Here is a 19,416-nt window from a genome sequence, read left to right as displayed (position 1 = left end):
AATTCCTAAAAGGAATAATTGGACAGATGGAAAAGGCGATGCAAAAGTTAACTGAAGAAAACAATTTGATGAAAATTAGAATTGGACAAGTAGAAGCTAATGCCTCCAAGAGACATCAAGAATCAGTCAAACAAAATAGAAAGAATGAAAAGATAGAAGAAAATGTAAAATATCTATTTAGAAAAACAGCTGACCTAGAAAATAGATCCAGGAGAGAAAATTTAAGAATTATTGGGCTACCAGAAAGCTATGATGAAAAAAGAGTCTGGACAATATCTTCCAAGAAATCATCAAGGAAAACTCTGCAGAAATGCTAGATCCAGAGGGCAACACAGTCATCAAAAGAATCCACCCTTCACCTCCCAAAAGGGACTCCAAGATAAAAACACCAAGAAATATTTTTGTCAAATTCCAGAACTATCAAGTGAAGGAGAAAATATTACAGGCAGCTAGAAAGAAACCATTCAAATATTGAGGAGCTACAGTCAGGATCCCACAGGACTTTGAAGTTTCTACATTAAAAGATAAAAGTTATTGGAATATGATATTTGCCAAGGCAAAGGAGCTGGGACTACAAACAAGAATCAATTACCCAGCAAAGTTCAACACAACATTTCAGGCAAGGAGATGGACATTCAATGAAATAAGGGATTTCCATACTTTCCTGATAAAAATGCCAGAACTCAATAGAAAATTCAGTCTTCAAATGCAGGTGTCAAGAGAGGAATGAAAAGGTAAACAGGGGAAAAGAATACTTATTACTCATTTGGGCAAACTGTTTACCTCCCTATAAGGGAAGATGATACTTGTTAATCTAGAGAATTGAATATCTAATGTGAAATATAAAAGGGATATTCAGAGATAGAGGGAATGGGTATAAAGTAAATTATGTGATGATAAAAATGTGATTTAAACATGCAAAGGGATTACAACAGATGTGAAAAGTAGGAAGCAGAAAATGGTAAATTACATCACAGGAAGAAGTACCAAATTATATTACAGTAGAGGGAAAGAGGGGAGGGAGATGAGCATTGTTTGAGAGGTAGTCTCATCTGATTGGGTTCAAGGGGGGAACAACAAGCTTAATTAAATATATAAATCTAAATAGCTATATAGGCAGTAGGAGGGGAAGTGGGAAAGAAAGGGGAGGGGAGGTTAAAAGAGAGGGAAGAAGTACTAAGGGTAAAGGGCAGTAAAAGAGAGAGGGGCTGAAAGAAGGAAGAAAAGACTGAGGGAGGTGGTGATAAGAAAATTAAAGCTCTATTATGGAGGAGAAGGGAGAACTACAAGCCCAAACAGTGTGAAAAAGGATAGAGGGAAAAACAGAGATAATAATCATAACTGTGAATGTGAATGGGATGAATTCTCCCATAAAACAAAGATGAATAGCATAATGGATTAAAAGCTATAATCCAACAATATGTTGTTTACAAGAAAAACATTTGAATGGGGGGGGGGGATACACACAGGGTAAAGGTAACAGGGTAGAGCTGAATATGTTGTGCTTCCACTGATGTAACAAAAGCAGGGGTAGCAATCCTAATCTCAGTTAAAGCAAAAGCAGAAATAGGTCTAATCAAAAGAGATAAGAAAGAAAATTAAGTTTTGCTAAAAGGCACCATAGAAAATGTCGCACTATCATTACTAAACATATATGCTCCAAATGGTATAGCATCCAGATTCTTAGAGGAGAAGTTAAGGGATTTATAGGAAGAAATAGACAGCAAAACTATGCTACTGGAGGAACCTCATCTTCCCCCTCTCTGAACATGTTAAATTTAACCTTAAAATAAACAAGAAAGAAGTTAAGGAGGTGAATAAAACTCTGGACAAGGTAGATATGATAGATCTCTGGAGAAAACTGAATGGGGATGAAAAGGAATATACTCTTCCTCATCAGTACATGGCACATATACAAAAACTGACAATGTACTAGGTCATATAAACCTCACAATGCAGTGCAGAAAGGCAGACATAGTCAATGCATCCTTCTCAGATCATAATACAATAAAAATTATGTGTAATAAAAGACCATGGAAAGATAGACCAAAAATTAATTGGAAACTAAATAATCTAATCGTAAAGGAGTGAGTTAACCAACAAATCATAGAGACAATCAACAATTTCATTCAAGAGTATGACAGTAATAAGGCAACCTACAACTTATGGGACACTGCAAAAGCAGTTCTTAGGGGAAGCTTTATAACTTTGAATGCCCACATGAATAAAATAGGGAAAGAGGAGATCAATTAATTGGGCATGCAGCTGAAAAAATTTGAAAAAGAGCAAATTGAAAATCCCCAATTAAATACCAAATTAGAAATGCTGAATAGCAAAGCAGAGATTAATAAAATTGAAATTAAGAAAATCATTGAACTAATAAAAGTATGAGTTGGTTTTATGAAAAATTCAATAAAATTGTTAAAATTTTGGTCAATTTGATTTAAAAAAAAAAGAAGAAAACCAGATTACCAATATCATAAATGAAAGGGATGGACTCACCTCGAATTGAGAAAGAAATTAAAACAATCCTTAAAAATTACTTTGCCCAACTTTATGCCCATAAAGTTGACAATATAAATGAAATGGATGATTATTTTAAAAAAATATAAATTTCCCAGATGAACAGAAGAGGAAGTTGAATATTTAAACCACTCTATCTCAGAAAAAGAAATTGAACAAGTCTTCAGTGAACTCCCTCGAAAAAAAATCTCCATGGCCAGATGGATTTACAAGTGAATTCTATCAAGCATTTAAAGAACAGTTAACTCCAATACTATATAGACTATTTGGAAAAATTGGGGAAGAAGGAGTCCTCCCAAATTCTTTTGATGATGTAAATATGGTTGTGATACCTAAAACAGGAAGAGACAAAACAGAGAAAGGAAATTATAGATCAATTTCTGTAATGAATATAGATGCCAAAATTTTAAATAAGAGTTTAGCAAAAAGAATACAGCAAGTTATCATGAGAATAATACATTATGGTCAGGTAGGATTCATAGAAGGAATGCAGGACTGGCTCAGTATTAGGAAAACTATTAGCATCATTGATCAATAATAAACCTAACAGATACTACATGATTATCTCAATAGATGCCAAAAAAGCTTTTGACAAAATATGACATCCATTCCTATTGAAAACCCTGGAGAGCATAGAAATAAATGGAACTTTCCATAAAATAATAAGCAGTATCTATTCAAAATCCTCAACAAGCATTATATGCAATGGAGATAAGCTAAGTGCATTTCCAATAAGATCAGGAGTGAAACAAGTATGTCCATTATCAACACTATTATTCAATATGGTACTAGAAATTTTAGCTGTAGCAATTAGATAAGATAAAGAAATTGAAGGAAATAGAATAGGCAAAGAAGAAACTAAGTTAGCACTCTTTGCAGATGATATGATGGTATACTTAGAGAATCCCAGAGATTCAAATAAAATACTACTTGCAATAATAACTTTTGAAAAGTTGCAGGTTACAAAATAAACTCTCACTAATCTTCTGCATTTCTATATATTACTAACAAAGCCCAAAAGTAAGATGTAGAAAGTGAAATCCCATTTAAAGCTCGGGTATACAGTATAAAATATTTGGGAGTCTACCTATCAAAACAAATCCAGGGACTATATGAACACAATTACAAGAAACTTCTCGCACAAATAAAATCAGACCTAGTAAGTGGAAAAACATCAGTTGCTCATGGGTAGGCCAAGAGAATATAATAAAAATGACAATACTACCCAAATTAATTTACTTGTTTAATGCCATTCCAATCAAACTATCTGACAATTATTTTCTAGTGCTGGAAAAATTAATATCATAATTCATCTGGAAAAACAAAAGGTCTAGAATAACAAGGGAACTAATTAAAAGAAATGCTAGAGAATGTGGCCGTGATCTACCAGATATCAAATTGTATTATAAAGCAGCAATTTTAAAAACGACTTGGTACTGGCTAAGAAACAGAAGGGTAGACAAGTGGAATAACAAGGCACTCAAGACACAGTAGCCAATGAATATAGCAATCTATTTTTTGATAAACCCAAGGACCTCAGTCTCTGAGATAAGAACTCACTATTTGACAAAAATTGCTGGGAAAACTGGATAAAAGTGTGGCAGAAACCAGGCATAGAGCAATGCCTGACTTCATACACAAGAAAAAAAAGTCCAAATGGGTACATGATCTAGGTATAAAGACTGATACTATAAACAAATTAGTGGAGCAAGGATTACTCTATTTATCAGATTTGTGGAGAAGGGAAGAAGTTTTGACTAAAGAAGAGATAGAAAGCATTAGGAAGTGCAAAATGGATAATTTTGATTACATTAAACTGAAAAGTTTTTGCACAACCAAATCTAATGCAACCAGTGTTACCAGGGAAGAAGAAAACTGGGAAAGAATGTTTGCAACTAGTGTCTGTGATAAAGGTCTCATTTCTAAAATATATGGAGAACTGAGTCAAATGTACAAGAATACAAATCATTCCCCAATTAATAATTGTCCAAGGATATGAACAGGCAGTTTTCAGAGGAAGAAATTTAAGATATCTACAATCATATGAAAAAATACTCTAAATTACTATTGATTAGAGAAATGCAAATTAAAACAACTCTGAGATACCACATCACACCTATCAGATTGACTAAATGACATAATTGTTAGATGATACATGTTGGAGAAGATGTGGGAAAGTTGGAGCACTAATTCATTGTTGGTGGAGCTGTGAGCTGATCCCACCATTCTGCAGAGCAGTTTGGAACTATGCCCAAAGGGCTACAAAAATGTGCATACCCTTTGACCCAGCAATACTGCCTCTGGGACTGTATTCCCAAGAGATCATAAAAATGGGAAAAGTTCCCATATGTACAAAAATATTTCTTGCAGCCCTCTTTGCGTTGGCCCAAAACTGAAAATCAATGTTAATTATTACAGAATTTCTAGATACCACAAAATGCTTTCATGTAAAATGCATAATGGAACCTCCCATTGGTAATTGTAAGAGATTGATTACAGAAAAACACTACTGCTTTTAAAATCCTTTTAAACAATAGGGACATCTTAAGGTGAGTCTTAAGTAGTTTACATAAATTTCTGAACATGTTCTAATTTCAGATAAAAATAGTATTAGATTTTCCAGTAAGATTACACAAAAAGGCTCACATGTTTTGCTAGTCACTTGCTACTGATCATAGAAATTTGCTATAGAAGGAAAAAGTAGGGACATATGACATACCAAATATGACAGGATAAAGCATCTTTGACTCTGTTTGGATTCAGATAGGAGTGAAATTCTCCAATTATGCAGTAAGTGCTTCATAGCCAGACTCAGGTATAGTCAGGTAGGAAACATTCCTTTTTAAAGGAACACACTGGGGAAACTGACCAGGAGGATCCTATCCTAGATTAACTCTAGAATTGTCCCCTCATTGTTTTGTTTCCAGATACAAGCATCATCTGTTAACAGTACAGGATCACATTCCCTCTGAGTGGCTTATAGCATTTCTCTCAAATACTGATTCAATGCAAACAACTGTACCCAAATTCAAACTCAAAACAAAAGTAGTTATGGTCCCAAATGCCTTTTACCTTAAACACCTAATAATACTAATCACAGTTTAGAGCCAGATACAGTTATTTCTATTCTCATGGAGTTGCAATAAGCAATAAAATTTACCAGGACTCACATACATAAGGAATTCCATTTAACATCTTTCATCCTCAAATTTAAAACTTGTCCTGATGTAAAAACCAATTGTTAAAAATTCTTTCTATCTATTACAACTTCTGAGTAAGTCATATTCATTGCCTATGAATTACATAAGCCAAACAAGTTCCTTTCTTAGGGCTGATGACCTTGCCCACATGGATGGTTTCCAGGGACCTTAGCAGTTTTATCAAATAAAGGGAATTGGCACGGACCCCATGTTTGCCAACCCCCAAACACAGAGGAGGACTGTTCTAAGTAGACAGAACCAATCTAAATAAAGTTTTCACTAAATTCCTTTCTTTACACACACAGCAATCAATTAGCAATTTTAAGTTTAGCATTAAAACAGTAACTCCAAATAACTTATTTAACAGTCTTACAACTTTTATAAATGATAGCCAAATTGTTTTAGCTTTAACCTCTTTAACAGGCAAAGGTGAAAATACTTGGTTTTCTAAATGGCAGTTATAAAATATTATAAGACAAAATTAATAGGGCTGATAAAATTTGAAATAACATAACTGGTTTTACACAATTTTCCCAACATCTTTTAGTTTCAACAAAATTCAGATTAGCATCATCTCTAGCATCATTTCTAGATTACAGTGGTCACTCAATTTTTACCATACAAGAAAATTTTTCCATTAGAGGTGACATGTTTCATATAAAATATGACCAGAGTAACTACTTTTTGGTTATTTCCCATTATACAAAAACTTTTCTCTTTTAAGTGAGGCATAAGATAATTAAAATGCTAGTTGGTCTGCCTCTGTGATATGAGGGGTAAAGTTTCCCCGATTTCTTCTTGTTTTTCTGCCCACCTTCACAACCTGGCCAGGCTTAGAAGGTAGAAAGAGAGAGATAATTTTACCAACAACTTTCAACAATTTCCAAAACTTTTATGCTTTCCTTAAACTTCATATCCATGTTTTTCTCCTAGTGGGCTTTGGTTAAAGCCTCTTTATAACTGCACATACGTTATTTCTTTCTATTTCTGATCGGAAACTGCCTTTACAAATCATATAAACTAAACAATATAAGATTTGTTTTCTTTCTCTCTCCCATCCTCCTCTCTGATGCTCCAGCAATCAGAGACAGGGAAAGAGGGGGAGGGAAAGAGATAAGGCATTCCAAAGTCCAGCTGCAGTAAAGGTGGCTGCATTAATCACACAGATACATAGAGGCAGAACGCATATACAGACAATGAAAAGAAGAATCTAAAAACTGAGAAGAGATTTTGATAGGAAAGTAAGACTCCCAGAGAGCCTAGTTTTTCACCAAAATCTCCCGACTTTCCAAATTCTGTGCGCAGGATTGGTTGGGGCCACCACTGCACTTTTGCTTCATGTCCCTGTTTGGGCACCAATTGCCAGCAGCTGGTGGATTGGCGGTGTGGCAGTGATAGAAAAGAAAGAGAAAATAGTGGGGGGTGTGGGGGGAGCTAGCAGAGCCTGTACAATCTGTACATGACTAGTTTATTGATCTGAGGGTCAAGATTTATGTATTCTCTTAAGCAAGCAAGCAAGGTTCTTCCCATGAGACTAATTTTAGCTTACATCTTTTACTTCTTTATCTCCATCCTTTCTGCATAACAGTCTCGGGGTGCACAGTCATGGTCAGGACGATCTCATCCTTGCTTTTCAGGTGTAGGATGGTTTGCCAATCCTGAGAACATTAGCCTTTATGCTAGCACAAGTCTCAAGTACCTCATATTCCAGACTCCATCAGAATCGGCCCTGTATAGATGCCCATCAATTGGGGAATGGCTGAATAAATTATGGCATATAAATGTAATGGAATACTGATGCACTGCAAGAAATGATGAACAGGAAGACTTCAGACAGGCCTGGAAAGACTTATATGATAGATGCTGAGCAAAAGGAGCAGAACCAGGAGAACTCTGTGCACAGCAATGACCACAGTGTTCGAGAGTTTTTTGTTTTGTTTTTTTTTTTTTTCTGATAGACTTGGAACTTCATTGCAATGCAAGGACTTAAGAAAATTCCCAATAGTCTTTTAAGGCAAAATGTCTTCCATACCCCCAACATGACATTGGTGAAAATGTATTTAATGGGAATGTATGTATAGAACCTATATAAAATTGTATGCTCTCTCAGGGAGGGAGGGGGGATGCAGGGGGGTAAGGAGGGGAAAAATAATCTAAGTTAGATGGTAGTGATTGTAGAACACTGAAAACAAATAATATGTGTGTGTGTGTGTGTGTGTGTGTGTGTGTGTGTGTAATTCCAGTGGAGTTAGAATCTTTTAAAGCAGTTGATACTACAGATCAGTGTTTATTAAGAGAAACTATACAAATTTTAAAGTGAAAGATTTTTAAAAAAATGGAACGCAAAAAAATTGGAAGATTTAACTACCATTTTGCTACACTATGATACAGTAGGTAGTGCTGATTGCTTAAAGCAAGGGCATATGACACATTTGTTCTAGTGCCAAATGATATATTTGTTCAATTTCTGTGGTCTTATGTTAAGCATAATTATTTCAAAATAAAATATGTATTTCCTTCAATTCAATCCCTATATTAGATATGTTTCAGCTGCCTATGTTTTTTAGTTACTTACCAAAAAATCATATAGGTCAGCATTAAAAGTGATCTGAAAATAAAACAAAAAAATAACAGCTACAGTTGTCAAACACACAATTAGTAGGCACATGCAATGGCATTACACTCCCTTCCCCAAATATTGTCTCAAGCAAATTAAAAAGTGATTGGGAAATATTTAGGAAAATAAATAAAATACAATAGAACATAGATAATATTAATATTGGATTTTCTAATTCAACATGTAGCCTACAGAATCTTTTATGTGCAGTTCAGTAGGCCCCTGTTTCTATTTGAGTTGGACATCAGTGATCCTCTTATTTTATACATGAAGAAAGCATAAGAGAATGAAAATGACTTGCCAAGGGAAATAAGTAAAATAACTAGGAGTTGAAGCTATTCCTCAATTAACCAGTAAGCACTTATGAAGCATCTCCTAGGAACTAAGCATTTTTCTCCTTTGGGTAGTTTTCACGCATCACTCACTCAACTCTCCTCCTATCTGTTTAGACCTATGCCCTGTACATTTGTTTGTTTACCCTAGGACTCTTTTCTGTTCTCTTCCATTCTTCTATTTTCCCTCCATTCTTTCTTTCTCCTACTCTCCATCTTTTAGTTTCTTCAGTTCCAGTCTATCTAAAATTGATTTCTGGATACCTCCATCTGTATGTACCCTGGTTAGCTCAAAGCTGAATTCTAAGTCTAAGAGTTTGCCTTGACTCTTGGCTCTCAATCCATACCCAGTTACCAAGAATCTATCCTTATTCCTCTACTCACATCACAACTACCCTGTTCCATAACCTAATCATCTCTCACCTGGATAATTATAATAATTTTCTAACTTGTCTACAGTTTACTCCCCACCCCTCTCTAATTCAGCTATCACCCAGCTATGTCACATTCCTGTTCAGACTGTTCCAGTGGTTAACTATTGTCTCTAGAATGAAATATAATCTCTTTTGACTTTTGAAGCCCTTCACAATGTTCCTCCAGCTTATCCTTGCAGGATGACCACAGATTACTCCTCTTGATGCATTCTATGCTCTAGTCAGACTGACTTATTCACTGTTTCTTTCCTGTAAATGTCACTCCATCTCCCACCTCTTAGCCTTTGTAGATGTAAGCAGAAACGCCACATGTAGGAAAGCCTACCTATGCTGAAGTTTGTTGATGGTGGCTAAAAGGAAGAATTAATATCTCTAGCTTCTTTTCCACAAACTCCTGCCACCCCAGTGTTCTCCAAGGGATACTTTAATTACTTCCAAGAGAGGAAGAAGGAAGTTGAGGCTGGAGGCCATTCTGCTCTTCTTAGAGAAAGAGAGTACCTGGACAGAATTATATCTTGTGTCTTAAATATTATTAGCTTAGAAAATATGATTGAATTCAATCTCACTTTTAAATACCAGTTACAAAACTCACACATGTAGCAATAGCAAAGAAAATTCATAATGCAAATTGGTAGCAAAACAAAAAATGAGAAGTTATACACAGGAGGATATATATCAGCTAATACAAAGTGAATGTGCTATCTCATCAGGTGTAAGGTAACTCAATCCTGAAGAAGGCTGGGGCTCTCCTGCCCTTGTCAATCTTGCTTCAATGCTGAGGCCAAACAAGGCATGCATGAGGAAAGTCCCTGAGCCAGTAGGCTTTGGGGTAGAGGTTTCATGGAGGTTGTCCCTCATGGCTGGAATGTTCTCTGCCTCACATATTCTTCTTCCCCTGAAAGTTTATTTAATGCAAATTCTGAGTCCTAGAGGTTTGTTTTTTTTTTTTCTAATTAGCCCAGTTGTTATTACCCTCCACAATTGTTTTCATTGTAGTTCCCCAACCCAATTCTACCTCCCACTACCCAATCAAGGAAGCAATATTTGTTTTTATCTTTTGTCCCTAGCACATTTCACAGGGCATTTTGAACTAACATTCACTTTTTTTTTGCCCAGTATAGTAGGAATTTAAGTATTTATTTGAATTGTCTCACTACATTAATTTTTTTTTATCCCCAGCATAGTAGACATTTAATTATTTAATTGATTTGACATTTTAAATTGATTTGCCCCTAGCACACAGCAACAGGACTCAGGAATTCATTTAATGTAAGTCAATTGATCCCCATTTTATCACCAATGCACCGACATTTTAGTATTTATTCAACTGAATTGACTACACTTCCACAAGTTCTTACCTTACCATCGTTACTCATTCCCTAGTAACACCTTCATTTTCTTAAGGAACTCTGGATTTTTTGGCACATTGCCCAATTTATTTGCGTCTTCAGAAGAGAATTTCATAAATTCACATGGGCAGTAGCTATTAAAATTTAATATACTAATGATATTTGCATTATAATTAGTAATAAAGAGTCCATTTTGCTTAAGCCAAAGGAATGAATTTCTAATTGTGAAATGTCAAATGTCTGCATATCAATTTTTACATACAATTTTTTTTTGACCAGATGTCTTTCTTGAAACCTCTAACCTCCTATCATTTAGATGACCACCACTTCATCTCCCTTATGTTTATTTGTTCTTCTTTGGGGATAAAATATAAACTAACTTCTTTCTCCAAAATTCCTTTCTGTGTATACTCAAAAAATCCATCTCTGGGATTGACACTCTGTGCAATTTTGTTTGGCTAACTTAATTTTCTCTTGTCATTGATACAGTGTTCCCTCCCCCAGACTATTTAATCTCACTTCCTGGGTTTCTCTCAAAGCAATGTGGATAATGCAATCACAGGCAGTAACTCACTTTACTCCTGTCATTGATACAATACCTTCTTCCTAGACTGTTTGAGCCTGGAATTTTATCTTTCTAAGTGTAATGGAACATGTAAGCAAATGATATTCCACATTTATTGGAACATCTTATTAATGTTTTTAAAAGGGCCAATAAGTTTTTGTTCTTGATGGAATTTATAGAAGTTAGGCCTTTGGACCTCAAAGAAATAAGCATTTTTTTCAAAATATGATGATAATCTGGATATCCCCCTAACTCCCAACGTGCTAATGCAATTTGAAAATTCATTTAAGCATAAAGGTAAGGAAAAGGGTAGTCAACATTCCACTGTAATCTGTACTAATAAGGAAACATCTAGAGTATTCTGCTGTATTTGGATGCCACATTTTAAAGAGACATTGCTGAATTAGAGCATATACAAAATAAGATGCTCAGCATGAAGGAATTAATAAAAATGATAATAAATTGAAATGATACTATATAAGGTCATAAGAATAAATTATTGGGTTTACCTGGAAAAATAAGAGATTTGGGGGGGGGAAGGGGATGATAACTGCCTTCTGATTTTTGAAGGGCTATAGTACCTGAGCACTCAGATGTGTGTTGCTGCAGAGGGCAGAATTTGAACCAAACAACTGAAGTTTCAGGAAGGCAGTTGTCATCTCCACAAAAGGAACAATTGTCTAGTGCCTGGAGCTGTCCAATAATGGAATGGGTTACTTATGGAGATATTGTTTTCAATCATAAGGAATTCTGAGACTAAATGGTCTTCTTGCAGAGTGTTGTCAATAGGATCTCTATATTGTTTGAGAAGGTAGACTAAATGACTCCCTTTCAATGTAAAAATCTATAATTCTCCATTTTTTTTTTTTTGTATTTTACACTACTGAAGTGATCCTGATTAACCAAAGAAAACATTATTGCTAATCGATGGTCCATGATCTTAGGACCATACATTTAGGGTTGAAAGTAATCTTAGACTTTCTGCACTGCCCAGAAAAGAGTTCCATACTGCATTGTTCTTGGTTTCCATCCTAATTTTAAAAAGAATCTTTTACAATGTCTGGAGCCCTGGATGTCTTGTAGATGAAAGAGAAGGATGTTTTCATATTCCTTACTGCAGAGAACCTTTTGGGTGGCACCAAATTATACTTCTAGATGGAACAGTATATATACAAAAAAAAAAAAGAGTGATGGCAACTACATCATTAATTTGAAGAAAACTTGGGAAAAACTTCTTCTGGCAGCTTGTGCCATTGTTGTCATTGAAAATCCAGCTGATGGTAGTGCTATCTTATCCAGAAACACTGGCCAGTGAGCTGTTCTGAAGTTTGCTGCTGCCACTGGCACCACACTTATTGCTGGATATTTCAAACTGGTCACCTTCACTAACCAGATCCAGGCAGCTTCCAGGGAGCCTCATCTCTCGGTGGTCACTGATCCTTGGGTAGACCACCAACCTCTGACTGAAGCATTGTATGTTAATCTCTGAACTATTGCATTGTGCAACACAGATTCCCCACTTTGAGATGTGGGCATTGTCATTCCATGTAACAACAAGGGAGCTCACTCAGTGCATCTAATGTGGTGGATGCTAGCCTGTGAAATTCTACATGTTCATGGTAGCATCTTCTGTGAACAGCAGTGGGAGGTTATGCCTAATGTTTACTTCTGCAGGGATGGAGAGGAGATTTAAAAGGAAGAGCAGGCTGCAGTGACAAAGTAGGAGTTTCAGAGTGAATGGACTGGCCCAGAATTCAGTGCTACTCAACCAGAGGTAGCTGATTGGTCTGAGGGAGTACAGGTGTCATCTATGCCTATTCACTGAGTTCTCAGCCAGCCACTGAGGACTGGTCTGTGGCTCCTACTGCTCACACCACTTAGTGGATAGGAACTGAGGAATCCCTTAAGGTCCATGATCTTCAGTTTCTTCATCTGTAAAATGAAGGAAATGAAATAATCTCTGAGTAGACTTCTAAGTAGAGATCTATAACAACAACAATAAGTAGTGATAGTAGCAGCAGTCGTGGTGGTGGTAGTAGTGTTTTGTAAGTCTTACAAATTGGAAAATATTTCATAACCACTTTGGAAGTAGGAGTTATTATTATACTTATTTGATAGATGAGGAAACTGAGATAGAAAAAAAGTTAAATTATTTGATCAGAACCACAAATCTAACAAGTACCTAAGGCTCATTAAAATTCAATTATTCCTGATTCTAGGCTTAGCTCATCAACCATTGTACTACCCTGCTACTAACTTTATGTCTGGCAGTTAGAGGACACAATAACCTAATAGTATCCTAAAATAAATAGTATATATCAATGTCTACCTTATATTAAGAGAAATCTAATAGTGCGAAGGGGTGACTGATCTTCAAGTCAGGAAAATGTGGATTCAATTTATGCCCACACAGCTTTGCTTCTGAAGTAAGATACTGATAAATTACCAGTTGCAATCAGTCATTGGGGTTTCAACACAGAAGTTTCCTCAGAGGTGGAGCCAAGATGGCACAGTAAAGGCAGGGATTCACTTGAGCTCTCCCCTAAACTCCCTAAATACCTTTAAAAGTGACTCTAAACGAATTCTAGAGCTGCAGAACTTTCAAAATGATGGAGTGAAAAAAATTTCAGCCCAACAAAAATTAGAAGGTCACAGCTTAGATCTGTTGCTTCAGGGTGAGAGAGAAGCACAGTCCAGTGCAGACCATACCAGCAGAGCCCCAACCCCAGCAAACCTTCTGGTTTGAGCAGGCCTTGGAAGTGACTGAGTCAGCAGTAGGAGGAACAGTGACTGATTCCAGAGCTCTCAGCCTACAGATGGTAAGGGGGTTGAACAACCAATCAAAAAGAAATTAAAGGGGTCTTTTTGCTAACATTGAGTCAGGGATTTCCCATATTTAGATCCATGCTGCAGTCCTGGGTAGCAGTGCCAGGATGAGAAGGAACATTGGTTTATCAACAAGGACACCAGCATACACAGGAGGTCTTGCTGTACAGGTTCTTAGATCTGCTTTTCTAAAAGGAAAGCAACTTTTGAGGGGTCAACAATCTACTTTAATCAAGTACATATATCATAAACTTTGTTCAGGAGAAAAAGTCAGCATCCTGAACTTCAGAGAAAATACAAACAGAAATTACAAGCAGAAATTACAAACACACCAACACACCACACACAATACATACATCATTACCAGAGAGAGAAGCACCAACAGCTGGGTTTTGAAACTAAGTGACTCTTTAGAGGCTACCCTGAGTCTCATCTGTCACACAAACCTTCCAAAAAAATAAGCCTCAAAGTGAAACTTCACCTCAGAGTACATATGCAGTTTTCAGAGCTGGAGGGCATGACCCATGTGACCCAGTGCCTCATTAGAAATTAGTAAAAGGTATTGGAGGCCTATTAAAGGGTTGAAAAGACCTTTAACTCTTCCCTACCCACCCACCATTAACCTTACTTTATGCGTGTGTGTTCATCCTTTGTTGCTATAGAAGACCATGCCATCAGAGAAATAATGACATGACTTGCACTTGACTTTATTTTGAGTGAGGGAGGGCTATGCATGTCACCAGCCTCACTTCTCCTCCAGAGCCATCTGAATCCAGTGACCAGATATTCATCAGGACGACTGGAGATGATCCAGGATGAGGCAATTGGGGTTAACTGACTTGCTCAAGGTCACACAGCTAGTGAGTGTCAAATGTCTGAGGTAAGATTTGAACTCAGGTCCTCCTGACTCCTGCACTGGTGCTCTTTCCACTGTACCACCTAGCTACCCCAATCTTACATTTACATTACTACTGGCATAGCAGAGCTTGTGACCACTGGAGTGGAGACCCCACAGTTCTATATCAGAAAAGAATACTCATGGTCACTCAGAGACCAGAGCACAGGCCAGGAGAGAAGAAAACACCTCCCCCCCTTATATCATACCACTTTGGAAGAACTGAAAACTTACAAGTCCCTAGAAATTAGCTGAAAAAGCAGCTCCAAGCCTCTAAAGCTTGGGACAGTACCCCAATCACTCCATTTGCAGACCCCAACTTTAGTACAGAGTTAAAAGTCAAGAAATAGGTTGAAGAAAGTACAGTACTAAGGTAAGTGAACTTATCAACAGAATGCCAAACTTCCCCATTTGCTGTAACCATGTTACACATGTTGTTCCATGTATGGATGGTGTGATGGTGGCTGATGGAGCACCTGTGTTTTCTTGGTGTTAATTCTTAGGCCAAAATTAGCACAGGCAGCAGACAATTGATCCATACTTTGTTTCATCTCAGCTTCAGAGGCTGCATTGAATCCACAATCATGTACAAACAGAAATTCATGTACCAACAATCATGCACTTCTACTTTGGTTTTGGCTTGTAGCCTTTTCAAATTGAAGAACTTACCATCAGTATGGTAGTTGACCTTGATGCTATGTTTCAGGTAAATGACCATCTTCCAGGTGAAGGATTGGCCTATTAAGGAGGACTCTAGCAAGAATTTTGGCAGCAATGACTAAGAGAGGGACCACCCTGTGACTGACACAGAACAATCTATTCCCTTTGCTTTTATAGAGATGGAAAATGAAGGTATCCTTGACCTCCTGGGGGATAACTTCCTCTTGCCAAATAACCTGGAAAATTCAGTCAGCTTTTGTATGAGCTATGGTCCCCCTACCTTGTAAATCTCAGCTAGAATTGAATCAGCACCCAAGTGCTTAGCCACATGAAAGGAGCCTAATGGTCTTCAAAACCTCTTCTTCTGTTGGAAGTTCAGCTAAACAATGGTTAAAGGTCCTCTATATCATTAAATATCCAGTTTCCCCACTAAAGGATTACATTCAGTTTGGTTGGGTAGGTAATTGTATGGGTAACTTTTTATAGTTTATGTTGGCCTATGTTTGGATAAATATGATAATAATTTTAGTGTTTACCACACACATTTCCTAGGAGGAAAGGGCTTTTTTAATGGTAAAATGTTTTAGAAATAGAAAGTACTTTTAATTTTGTTGTTCAATCATTTTTGGTCATGTCCAACTCTTTGTTACCGCATTTTGGCTTTTCTGGGCAAAGATACTAGAGTGCTTCTTATTCTTCTCTAGGTCAATTTAAAGATGAGATAACTGAGGCAAACAAGGTTATGTGACTTGCCCAGGGTCACACAACTTGTAATACTAGCTGTATTTGGGGGCACATTTGAACTCAGATCTTCCTTACTACCATCCTGATGCTCTATCTATTGTGCCGCCTTTTTTTTGATTACATGTAAAGACAAATTTTAACATTCATTTCTTCAAAATTTTGACTTCCAAATATTCTCCCTCTTTTCCTCACTTCCCTCTTCCTACCTTGGTGCTAGGGAATTGCTATCAAAGTCACTGAATTAAGGGAAATAAAAGTCTTCAACATCAATAATATCTTAATTTCACTGAAACTTGATTTCAATAAACAGTTCCTTCATTCTAGTGCAGGGAAGGAGGTGGGTCAGGCATTATAGTAAATAAGGAGTTTATACAAATATTATTTCACTTGATCCTGACCAAAAAACCCTGCAAGGAGCTATTATCATGCTGATTTTACAAACTAGGAGATTGAAGCAAACAGAGGTCAAATGAACTGTCCAGGATCACACAACTAAATAGTATCAATACAGGTTTGAACTCAGGTCTTCCTAGCTCCCAAAACCAAGCACTCTATCCACTTCACCACCAATTTTCTCTGCACACTACACTGGTATTCTTCCTATATCAGGACATCTAGAGGAGGGCTCCAAGCACATTTTGTGAACCTCCTCTGGAGGACTTAGAGGAAGATGGGGAGAAAAGTGATCGAGGATAGCAAATATGGACGGGTTGTGATTTATAATGCAGGAAAAGTATTATGGATGAGATCATGGACTCAATAAGATGTTAAAGTGTTTACCTTCAAATGTGTCATGATTTTAACTCCTCTAAAAAGGCAACAATAGGAACTGTCGCACATTGTAATTTCTATAATATAATTGTGGCACATTTCTTCCAGTCTATGTAAGTGAGATCAATTCCTATTTTGTTAAGCACACTGAAGATAGCATTATATCCTACTGGTTGAAATGCTTTCTTATAATCAACAAATATGAAACATATTGAAATTCAATATTCTTGGCATTTTTCTGTTAGCTAATGTTGATAATAGATAAAAAAAGCAGTTGATCATCCCAGAAGAATTCAGTATGGTTCCTACTGATATACATTCAAGGTCAAACCAAGTTAAATCATTACATTTTTAGGTACCTAGAATGTCCCCACAACTATACTACCTGCAGAAGGAGTTACAAAAAACCAAAACAAAACAAGACAGATGTGCTTAAACATACACTTGCATATTTGATTCTTATGGCAAAGCTGTGAAAATAAAATAATATATAATATAAGCACATTATATATAAACATATTATATGTATATATATATATAAAACCTATATTTTACATTTGATGCCTTCAATTTAAGAAATACTCAATAAGCATGTCCTTTGTACTTGTTGTTGTACTAGAAACTGGAAACACAAAGGAAAATCAAAACAAAATAATATCTCTCTTCAAGGAACTCATATTCAATGTGCAGGAACAAAAATCTCAGGTAAGTAAATTTCAAAAGACTGGAATGGTAGGTTAGAAATAAACTCTGAAGGTCTTTTGTACTATTCCTGGAGAGTCCACAGAGTATCACCATTAATTTTAATTCCATTTTACAGATTAAAAAACTTGGAAATTAGCTAAATTGCCCATTATAGCATGGATACAAAGTATCTGAGGTTGAATATGATGCCAGGTATCATGAATTTGAATCCTGTGCGCTTACCATTAAGCATCAGTATGTTTCAGTAATATGTTGTCTAATCATGACTTGAAACCCCAGATTTTACTCAGGTGGTAACTGCCAGATCTGAGAAATAAATGCCAGTCTTCTCACTCCAGTTCCAGTACTCAAACCAAGTTTTGGCCATTGCTTTAATCGAATCAGTAAGGATTCAAAAGCAGCATAAAATTGTGATATATACATTCTTACCAATAGATAATACACACACACACACACACACACACACACACAGAATTGTATTCTCATACACACAGAGATATACAGAGGTATATAAAATTTGCTTACAATATATTCAGTGAAATATTACACTTCATAGTTTCTTGATAATATTAGATAAAACAAAATGCAAATCAAACTAGTTTTGTTTAGATGAGAAAAAAGGAGTTTAGTCTGTCAGTAATGAAATACAATGGACAAGTGCTAAAATCAGTACATTCAATGGGAACATTATTTGACTTATGTCTGAAATTTTATATCTAAGATATAAAACCACAATAATTACTGAAGACAATCAGGTCATAAATGATAAGAATTATATGGTCTCATACTTTAGAAATTACCTATTAGATAATGTATATGTGTGTACTTAGGTATATAAAATTAGTCCATGATTATTAAATTATTCTACACACTTGAAAGGAGAAAGGAAACATTTAAAGAGTCTCCAAAAGTGAAAAGAAATTAAGATACATCTGATATCTATGCATTTCTCAATATTAACCCTACCTTTTATAAAAGTTATGCCAATAAGAGGTTATCTTACCTTTTCCTTGAAATTTTATGTTTCTCTTTATTATGCTTTCAGAAATGTTCAGTTGTCTACATTGCTTCTAATATAATCACATAATATTTCTATCTTTGAAATATCTTTTTTGTGAATAAATAATTTGTCAATAAACTCATATTTGATAAGGATTTAAAAATCAGCTTAAAATAATTTCTTGGAAGTATAGAATAGATACTTAAATTGATGTATCTATACAGACAAATTTTTAATGAAAATATTTTGCCCAAAGGTGAAAAAAAATCGAAGCTATATTTTAAAGCCATTGATAAAGTTAAATTCCCTGGTATTCTCCAATAGAAGACAGAAACCTGTATTAATTATTCTTGTACCAGCTGAGAACCATGATTAAAATTCTGAATGAGGTGAGACTGCAAAGGGGCATAAGCTTGAAAGAATCAGAATTGCTAACCAATTTACCCTCTTGATATGACAGATAGAAGATGTTGAAGCCATACTTTTCTGCCATAAGGCATAAAAACGGACTTATTCACATCTCTAAACCTGTTTGTTTTTGGCTACCATATATATTGTGTCACTATAGTCAAGGCTTTGAAGCTTTAAAATTTCATATTCTCGGCTCTAGGTTCCATTCCAGAATGCTTTATTGGTGCTTTAGCAGGTTTTTTTTTTTTTTAATGAATCACTTATTTGCAAGAATATAGGAAAGTACAAACAGTGAGAAAATATTATTGACAGAGGCAATAGTTTCATTTTTCCATTTGTTCTGAAGTAGTAATACCCATTTTGTATTTTTAATTGTATTACTGT

The 19,416-nt window shown here is 35.8% G+C and overlaps 1 pseudogene; it reads left to right on the top strand.

The window, feature by feature from the left end:
• Positions 1 to 12,076: 12,076 nt before the first annotated feature.
• Positions 12,077 to 12,958, top strand: LOC140512077 (small ribosomal subunit protein uS2-like; annotated as a pseudogene).
• The last annotated feature ends 6,458 nt before the right edge of the window (positions 12,959 to 19,416 follow it).

The sequence above is a fragment of the Notamacropus eugenii genome, chromosome 6, assembly GCF_028372415.1.
Source record: "Notamacropus eugenii isolate mMacEug1 chromosome 6, mMacEug1.pri_v2, whole genome shotgun sequence".
Classification (NCBI taxonomy): Eukaryota; Metazoa; Chordata; class Mammalia; order Diprotodontia; family Macropodidae; genus Notamacropus; species Notamacropus eugenii.
The sequence above is the reverse complement of the archived record's forward strand: the minus strand, read 5'-3'. Positions and strand labels throughout refer to the sequence as shown.